Here is a 10,461-nt window from a genome sequence, read left to right as displayed (position 1 = left end):
CCCACATCACTTAAGTAAGCGTCCAGAGTCTGGTTCATAAGGGGTGCCCTCCCTTGATGTGCATGAGGCCTTTTCTTGCGAGGCTTAGTGTCACGTGGGAAGAACAAAACCTTGAGGGATTAAGAGAGACTTCGGGTCGCCCAAAAGGACAATATCGTGCACATGGGGGCGGGGCATGACAGATGGTATCAGAGCCAGGTTATGACTCTCTTTTGAAGGTGTGGGTGAGGCACTTGGTGCCAAGAGTCCCACATCGCTTAAGTGAGCACCCAGAGCCTAGTTCATAAGGGGTGCCCTCCCTTGATGTGCATAAAGCCTTTTCCCACGAGGCTTGGTGTCACGTGGGAAGAACAAAACCTTGAAGGACTAAAAAAGCCTTTAGGCCTCCCAAAGAGGACAACATCGTGCACATGAGGGCGGGCCATGACAAATGGTATCAAAGCCGATGACGGCTCTCCTCTGAAGGTGTGGGTGAGACACTAGGTGCTAAGAGTCCCACATCGCTTAAGTAAGCGTCTAGAGTCTAGTTCATAAGGGGTGCCCTTCCTTGATGTGCATGAGGCGTTTTCCCGCGAGGCTTGGTGTCATATGGGAAGAACAAAACCTTGAGAGAGTAAGAGAGCCTTCGAGCCGCCCAAAAAGGACAATATCATGCACATAAGGCGGGGCGTGACAAATGGTATCAAAGCCGAGGATGGCTCTTTTCTGAGGGTGTGGGTGAGGCACTGGGTGCCAAGAGTCCCACGTCGCTTAATGAGCGTCCAAAGTCTGATTCATAGGGGGTGCCCTCCTTTGATGTCCATGAGGCCTTTTCCCGCAAGGCTTGGTGTCATATGGAAAGAACAAAACCTTGAAGGACTAAGAGAGCCTTTGGGCCTCTTTGGTTCCATGTAGGTCTTAATAAAACCCAGATCTACCAAGTAAATACCCGATGTGGGACTCATTACACACCCACACACATCACACAATCAATCAAATTATGGCATCACAATCTCCCCCACTTAAATTCCTAACGTCCTCATTAAGGCTCACTTTGTGGGTTAGTGTCTCTGAGTCCGCATGGGGTTCTCGGGCCGACTCTAATACCATATGTAACAATCCAGGAAAAACGCTAGTTACATCTGCGTTATACCTTAAAAGGACTAATCACAATTGAGGTTCCTTATAGTTGTTAATAAAGCCCAGATCTACCCAGTAAATCCCCGATATGGGACTCATCACACACCCACACACATCACACAATCAATCAAATTGGGGCATCACAATTATGTTCACAATATTTTTTACAATATTTTCACAAGAATCATAACAAAATCTTATGTGGAAAGTTGTTACTAGTTCTAATTTAAACTCACCATTGAAATTATTTTTTTACTCATCAATATTAGCTAATAATAATCTATTATTTAAGATTTATTATGAAAATATCGTGGTAGGATTTCTCAATTGTTATTTCTTATTCTTTATATTATTTTTCCTTTCTTTCATCCACACGTTTTTTTTTTTTTCTCGTCTTTCTCCACCACACACGTATACCCACTCCTATCTCTATCCTCCATTTTTTTCTACTTCTTTTTCTTTTTCTCCTTGATTCCAGAACCTCTCTCTCTCTTCTTTCTCCAGCTCTCTCACTTTCTCTAATCAATTTGGAGTGGAAGGCGCGGCTTGGCATAGTAAATGCCATTGTAAATGTTTGTAGCCATGGTGAGAGGAGAGAGAAAGAATTGCTTTTTTATTGAATTGTATGCTTTTTTTTTTAAGTAGAAAAATTCATTTGGAGTTGCTACAGTATTCTTTAGATCAAGACAACTATTGTAGCAACTTCAAAAAAACTTCAAAAAAAATTTGGAAAAGTTTTGTTTTTAGAGAAGCTATTGGAGTGAGTTTTTGGTGTGTTTGTTCTCCAAAATTGGTTTTAGAGAACTTATTGGAGATGCTCTTAACTATGATAAATTTATTTTGATCAATTTTACTGGACTGTAGTGCCTGTCATTTTTTTTTTGTTTTTAAATTTTATTGAAAAAAAAAACAGTTAAAAGTTATATAATTAATAAAAGCTACTCCAAATTGATAAAAGCTAATTAGGAGAATATCCAATAGCATCTATCTCCCCTCCCTCAGCATTTGTTTTTAGAAATACTGTATTTCACAACACTTTCTTCGAAATAATACGTTTCCCGACATTTTCATTCAATAAATATTGAGTGATAGGTTGTTATAGGTTATTATTAATGAATAAAAAAGTAGTTTTGATAAGTTCAAAACTATTGTAAAAATATTGTCGGTTTAACACTTTTTTTTTTAACAATGTTATAAACCAAAACCTTGTTCCAATTAGCCTCTATTCTAACTTTTAAGTCATTTTATAAGACCCTCTTAAAAGTAAAATTAACTACAATAGCATTCACATTGAGAATTGTATATGCTATATGTTAGTAATATTTAGCATTAGTGCTTCAAAACTCCTCATTACCCGGTCTTGCAAAGTCTTGTAATTGCAAAAAAAATTGATATTGTTCTACAGTGCCATCTTATTTTTATGACAGCACTGTAGCAACTTGTATACATTTTTATATTATTTTTTTCCTAGTGATGGTGGGTGGGTATTTTTAATTATTTTTTTATGAAGATGAAGAGAGAGAAAGAGTTGGTGAAATTAATATTTTAATGAATAGATGAGATAAATAAGAAATGAGATGTTGGGTGTATTATAAAATAGTATGGTATAATAGATAAAGTTGTTTTTGAGATGGTAAAATATAATAGCTCAAAGATTTCGGATGTGAATGCTCCCAGAGTGAGGAAAAAAGATAGTATGCATTTGGGGTAATAGATGTATATGTATCTGATATTACTATAACTCTTTGATAAATTATTTTACCATTCTCCTTCCAATTTAAACAATTTCTCTCTTCTTCTAAAAAAAATCTCTCTTGCAATTTTTCACCCTTCTCACATAACTAGTTCTTTCTGGTAGATCAGTTCAGGATCACTTTTAATACCCCAATTACTGTATTGCCAATTAAGACACTATCAAGGATTATAGGGTGCTTAAAAGATGACCTTGCGCATAGAAATAGAGAGTGTTGCACAATTTATTCTTACTATGTTAGCTCAATTGTAGCCTTTTAGCTGCACAGTATTACCATGGTCCATGGTGTGATTACTTCAATCGATTGAGCTGTTGGAAGATGGACTCAATAATTGTTGGAAGATGGCTGGAATTACCAAATAAGAGGGACCCAAAAATTCTTTTTATGACAAAATTTGGCTACAAACTCGATTATAAAATAAAACTAGAACTCCACTTAATATTTTTTTTATTGAATGACTATTAGATTACATTTTATTCTTATATTCTTTAAGTTTGCAAACTTTTCAGAAAATCAAAGATCAATAGCTATGTCATAAATCAAATGTTTAGATTTCATATTTTTGTAGTTTAAAATTATGCATAAAAAATATGCTTATGGATCGAAATAGTAAATAAATCCGATTGACACGAAATTTGACATGTGTGTTAAGAATATTAAGATCATTTAATCCAACTGTTAGATTTTCAAAATATATAATCATATTAATTTTTTTAGTAGGAATTGTACCCAAGCTTATAACCAAACATTGTCCTTTCTTTTTATGTTCTTCCCTTTTAAAACTATTTTGGACTAATTTACCAACCTGTTAAAATCTTATGTTGGGTACCATAGTTGCAATTGATAAGGACATTTCCAAAATTGATGAGAGATGAAAGATAGGTATCTGCAAGGATAAAGACTAGTAAAATAAAATAAAATAACTGAAAACTGGTGCTGGCCGGTAAGTGTGTTTTATTGACATGACATTAAAAATTTGGACCTATTTTCTGTTATGCGAATTTGAAATTGTGGTGGACTTAGATTACATTAAGTTTATGATTTGGATTGATTGTTGTAGGGGCAGGTTTTGGCTCCTAAGCCCAAAAGATGAATGGATTAAGGCCCAAAGAGTCCAATACAATGAATTTGTAAAGAGTGGGCTTAAAAGTTAGGCTTCAATGGGTTACACAATGCGCATAGTGAATCAAAGATAGTAAGGAAGTAGAGAAAAACAAGCTCTGCCACAAGAAGACCTTCCTTAGGAAAATCCGAGGAGAGTGGTCCTTATCTATATTTCTTTGGAACTGGGATACAATTTCAGTTCTTGTCGCTACAGTGTTAGATTATACAATTTAAATATCTGCTAAAAAGCACATTGTTGAGCACTGTATTTTGAGACAAGTTATTTCTATCCACGGAATATAGGATAATCCTGATCTATGTATTTCAGGCGGGGCATTTTGCAGGTCAAAATGGTTGAATTCAGGTGCATTCTCAAAAAATCAGGTGTGATTTCACCTTATTTTTTTTCTTTATAATTGATTTACATTCCATATTATTAGAACTAGATTTCCGTAATGAATAGGGGAAAAAACGGTAGCATAAGGTATCCCAAGAAATAAACCTTTTATCATAATAAAATATCAGGAATTTACGAACATTTACCTAGCTTGACTATTAATACAGTTATTGTTCATTCAAACAACCAAACCAGAAAGTTGGAATATTAGACCCTAGGCTCATAGTATTAGAGAAAAAGTTCCAGCACTTCACAATTTATAGCCCTATACCAATACTTACTATACTTAGAACATATGCTACCTTATTAGATAAGGCAGTTGAAACACCAAAAGAACTAATTCTGCACTTTTTGTTGTCTTTCTGAGATCGAGCAAAACAGATACTTGAACTTTTAAAAGTCATGTAGTAGAATAGAAAATACACAGTATCCTTATTGGTTGCAGAGAGTACCATTTATGAGATTCAGAATTGTGTCCACACTGAAAGTAGTAGTTGACTGTAAGAGAGGACCAATAACAAGCCCTGGATTCATTGTTATCATGTCAATCCCATTCTCTTTAGCAAATTTCCAAGCAGCCTCCTCAGCCAAGGTTTTTGAGAGCATATACCAAAGCTGAAACCGGGGAAAAAAAAAAAAAAAAAAAAAACGCAAAACACAAAACACAAAACCCTAATGAGAGAGATTCTTCCAGGGTTAAGTTCAGGACCAAAAACAATGCAATATCTATTATATTCTTTTTAAAAAGTTGTTTAATATTATCATGAGAATGTGAATCTATCCAACTTCACTGCAATGACTTGACAGTATCATGTAGATCTTTTTAAAATGTATCTAAAACAGTGAAGATCCTAAAAGAATTCTTCCATCTCCGCAATATGAACGAAGGACTACAAGAATGATTTTAGTCAGTTAGTAGTATTCATACACATGAACAAACATCCAATTTAATTGGTTAAATTAAAATATAGGAGTTGCTATACAGGATAAACATAACAAGGGATACTAAGAATTCAGGGAGTAGAACGTATGCACACCTTTGATTCCTCACAAGTAACTGGATCAGAAAACCAAGTTTCATCCAAAATCACATCAGGGGTAAGAGGTTTTCTGCTGCTCAAGATTGCAGCAATTGAAGATGTTACAATAACTCTCTTGATAGAAGAAAATTTTGAACATGATTCAAGAACATTAAGTGTTCCCTTCACTGCTGGATTAATCAACTCTGCCTGAAACATGGGAAAAAGTGGAAACTTAAGCAATCAAAACTAATCCCATTTAACTTTTCATTACAGTTTTGGTTGCCACCACCTTGGAATGAGAATTTTGTAAGAATGAAACCATTGTGACCTTTGCCTCTACACACTACCTATCAACACTAGGAGAGTAAAACATACCATATAACTTTTCTTTTTTGGAGCTTTTTTATTGTAGATAAAACAAATTATCTATAATACAATTTTAAGATAAATTATACAGATTCAGTATAAGTTTGTTATAAGTTTTGATTATCATAATAATCTCTTTTAAAAGAATGAAGAATTTGAATAATTTATTTAAATAAGTCTCTCTCTCTCTCTCTCTCTCACACACACACACATATGTTTATTTATTTAATTAGCAGAGCCTGGGTTTTGTTCTATTAGCAATTGCGACCCCAAATTCTGAAAAGGCTTTCAAAGCCTTTGTATTAAAGGTACTTTCTCTTTTGTCTCTTTTGATTATGTTAGCTGTCTTTTTCCATAGTTGTTGATTCAAATTGCAATGAAGTTTTTGGATTTAGACTACATGATTGTTGGTAAATGAAAAAATAGTTCTTTCACGTGTTGCTCATGGGAGCAACGAAAATTGGTGAGATTTCTTTAATTCAATTTTGGTTCTATCAAGTGCTTATCTATCTATTTAATGATTAATGGTAAGCATTTGAATGAATCTATTATGAAGCTTTCAATTGCAATGAGAAAGTTAAAGTGTCAATTTAACATTTCATTTATATTACACAAATTATGATCTAGAAGAATGGGGAGTTTTGTTGCCAGTTTGTGATGGTTGAGGTCCCTCAATTATTATCTTGGGTAGTCCCTATGATTGGTGTTTTGGTTTCCTTATGAATAAGAAATTCATCTCTGTATTGCCAGAAACCAAAATATACCACTGTATTTGCCTAAAAATTCAAACTCAATTCTAATTTTTTGTTCTATTTTGTGACGTTTGTTTACCTATGGCAAGGTCCTATATCCCTCTCACTCATTGACTGTTTTTCGGGCAGCAACCATAAGTGACCTTTTTTTTTTCTATCTTTTTATCTCTCTTCTATTTCTTCCAATATATTGATATGTTGTTTGGGTGTGTGCCTTTGGCTGCTTTCAACAATATTTGATTTTTTTTTCTAGATGGACTAACCAACCAAACGTAACTCATATTTCTTTTGCACCATCTTAAAAGTTTAGAGCCTTAAATCTTTCTCTTCACAATTAAAGCCCCAAACGAACTATTTGGTCTTTTCTAATTTGGGTGGTTTGGAGGCATGGCAATGGCGAGTGGAATCAAACAATTGAAGCCCACACTTCCTACTAAATCCTTGCTAACTCTTCTTCTTCTGTTTTTTTTTTTTTTTTTTCTCAAGTTACTTTTTTATTATAATTTGTTCTCTCATGTTATACTCATTATATATCAACTCGTCGCTAACCCGTGCAATGCATGTGAATATTGGCTATGAAAAAAAAAATCCAACAATGAATAAATAGTTTTTTTTAATAGTGCTAATGTGGAAAAATGTGAGAGCTCCAAAATAAGTTAGAGGATTTGGTTTTATAGTATATATAGATTAATGCATGGTCAAATTGATATATAACTCAAAATGAAAGTATGTTTGTGTGTGTTTTATGTGCATCAGAAGTAGAGGTATTTATAGGACATTGCTTCTCATCCAAATTTCACATGTTTTGATCAATGCAGCATCATAGGAACAAAGACTTGAAATAGTACTGCATGTCATACAAAGAAGAATACCAACCAAATATAAGTTTTGTACTAAAGATACAAGTAAAATTGTACAAACAAATTTATTCCTATAAAATTATTTTATGCTCAAAGTTATAAAAACATTAATCTAAAGAAAACTCATCCAAGCACTGAGATTCAAAACTTTAACACTAACCTTAAAATATTATCAACCATTTCAAGCTTTTAGAAAAAAATAAATCTTTGGTCACAAAATAACCATTCAGCTACGAATTTTAAATACAAAGAAGGAAATATGTGAATTGAGAACATGCAAAGACATGAAGAATAAAGTTAGAGAGAGAGAGAGAGATATTGTTGCTGTGGTGAAGTTAATTTCCTTGTTACAACCCCTAAACTTCATGTATTAGAGAGATTTTTTTTGGGAGAAAATTGTATTAGAGAAATTGAAAGAGACAATCCAAATATAAGAAATATAAGTTGTGCAAAAATATGAAAATGCTATAGTGATCGTGCATATATGCACGGTCACTGTAGCTCGTGTATAGAGTATTTTAATAATTTCTTCTCTCTCCTACTACGCTTGACTCTCATCTCAGCTCTCTCTTTCTCATTTCATCACAGCTCTCTTTTTCTCTCATCTCAGCCGATCAGCTTCTCCTTCTTCTTCAAAATCTCAGGCTTCGAAGACGAAGACGACGATAGCTCGGCGGATATCTCGCGCGCCATGGACTGAGTCCGCTCGACGAGTTTGGGTGGCGAGTAAGTTGGGAACGCCGATCAGCCTCTTCGATCCAACAATCTGTTTGGAAACGGAGACGGTAACGGAGAATTGATCGGACATGGAGGGCGAAGCTTGTTACTACCTGAACAGCTCCAGCACCTCCTCCGGTGCCGTGGGGTTTGTGTGGGGCAAAGGCCTCGAACTCCAGCGATGCCGAGGATCGAGAGGATGAGTCATTGATGATGGGTTTATTGGTTTCTATTTACTGTTTGGAATTTCTGTGGGGTGATGGTGGTTGATGATTATGGGTTGATGGTGGTGGTTGGGTGGCTGGGTTTGATGGTGGTGGCTGGGTTTGTGTTGGGTCTGTGAGAGGGTTCTAGAGAGGAGGAGAGGGAAGGAAATAATAAAAAATGTAAAAAGAATGAATATTTTATTAAATAAATGTGTAGAATAAATAAACTGATGTGGGTGTTTTGTAAAAGTGGATATGTAAAATAGAAAAAATAAGTTTTTTCTTGCAAAATAGACAAAAAGTTTGAATGAACTGATGTGGTTGCTCTAACAGGTTGATATAAATTGGAGAAAGAGAGGGAACACTGACTTGTGTCACAAACTGTAGCTTTTACAGTATACCCACGTTGGAGTAGGAGTTTCAAAAGCCATGCTGCTATGTAACCCGAAGCTCCAGTCACGCACACCACCTTCTCCTCTCTACTCATCCTCATTGTGTGCGAAGTGAGAATCTTCGACTTTGTTGTGTGTGAGTTGTTGGTGATTTTCTTGTGAGGAGATAGGAAGCAATTGGTGCGGGTACAGGGGCAGATACAGAATGGCGACATGGCAATTTAAAAAAAAATTGACAACACGAGTATGGCGGGATATATATATATATATATATATATATATATATATATATATATATATATATTAAAGAAAGAGATTACACAACACTATTTGGACTGAGGCGCGACACTTGCTCTCTTTAAGGAGATTCAAGCCCTTTGTAACCGGTGCAGACCGTCTCTAATTCATTTCCAAATTTGACACCTCCACCCTTCATCTCCACCCTTCACCTCCCCCTTGCGCACGTATCTGGCCCAATATTTGAGACAATTCATGTTAGCCCATTAATCACCACAATTAAAAAGAACAAAATAGTCTCTCTCCTTTTCAATGTGTGATTAAACATTTTCACTAACTCCTCATCTTCTATATTCACTCCCACATCTTTACATTTATGTTATAACATTTATTCATTTTAATTATTTAATATTAAAATGCTCCAACATATATATATATATATATATATATATATATATATATATATATATATATATATATATATATTTCATAGCTTACAAAAAAATTTTACAACAAAAATATTATTTCATTTTTAAATAAAAATAATAATTGAAATAAACTAATTCGATCTAATTCAATCAGTCTATTTTTGTCTAGTTTGGTCCATTTTGTCTAGCTCAATCTATTCCGTATTTGTTTGGCTCCATTTCAGTGCACTTATTTTAGAATAGAAAAAGACGTATTTAGGATGAGACTTAAGAATACTTATTATAAATATGAATTTATTAAAAAATATAGATCTTAAACTCGTTCCAACTTCTATTAAAGCTTAGTACTTTAATCTCAAACTTGTTCCATATATATTTAATGAATCCAAACTCATCTTAAACACATCTATTTATTTATTTTATTTTGCTTAAAAAGAGTAAATTTAACACTACTTATTGTTGTGGGTTCTAGTTAGCTTAACATTACTTATTGGTTTAATGATAAAAAGTAATCATAAAAAGCGGACGTCATATGTTAAAACTCTTTAAAATAAAAGTATTAAAAAAAAAACATTACTTATTGTTAAGTTCTTTTTTTTAATATATATACAAGATAGAATTTCTACTCTAACCTAATTTAAATATATATGTGTGAAACTCCCTCCTAAAAACTTGAACCTAGGCCCTTGTCCCTTACACCCCACAAGCACTTATACTTGTAAAGTAACCCCGACACTTATACTTATTGTTAAGTTCTAAAATACTTTGAATTGCTCACTTATCACTTCCTATACATAGTACATACTTTTATTCTCTAATTAAATTTGTACAAAACTAAATATATTTTTTGTCCAAAATTCTTAGAAACCAATTATTATCCACATTTAATTAATTATTTGATTCTGATTTTTCAATTTTTTTTTTTAAGTTACAACTTTATAATAATTTTCATTCCATTCCATAGATAACATGAACATTGACCAAAAACAACAAGCAAATCAGAGAAAAAAAAAAAAAAAAAAAAAGACAAGCAAATCAAACTTTAAACGACAAACCCCTAAAACCTCTTTCTTTCTGGATTTTTTTGCAAAATAATATCATTTTGCT

The sequence above is a fragment of the Castanea sativa genome, chromosome 11 (genome assembly GCF_040712315.1).
Source record: "Castanea sativa cultivar Marrone di Chiusa Pesio chromosome 11, ASM4071231v1".
In the NCBI taxonomy this organism is placed as follows: Eukaryota; Viridiplantae; Streptophyta; class Magnoliopsida; order Fagales; family Fagaceae; genus Castanea; species Castanea sativa.
The sequence above is the reverse complement of the archived record's forward strand: the minus strand, read 5'-3'. Positions refer to the sequence as shown.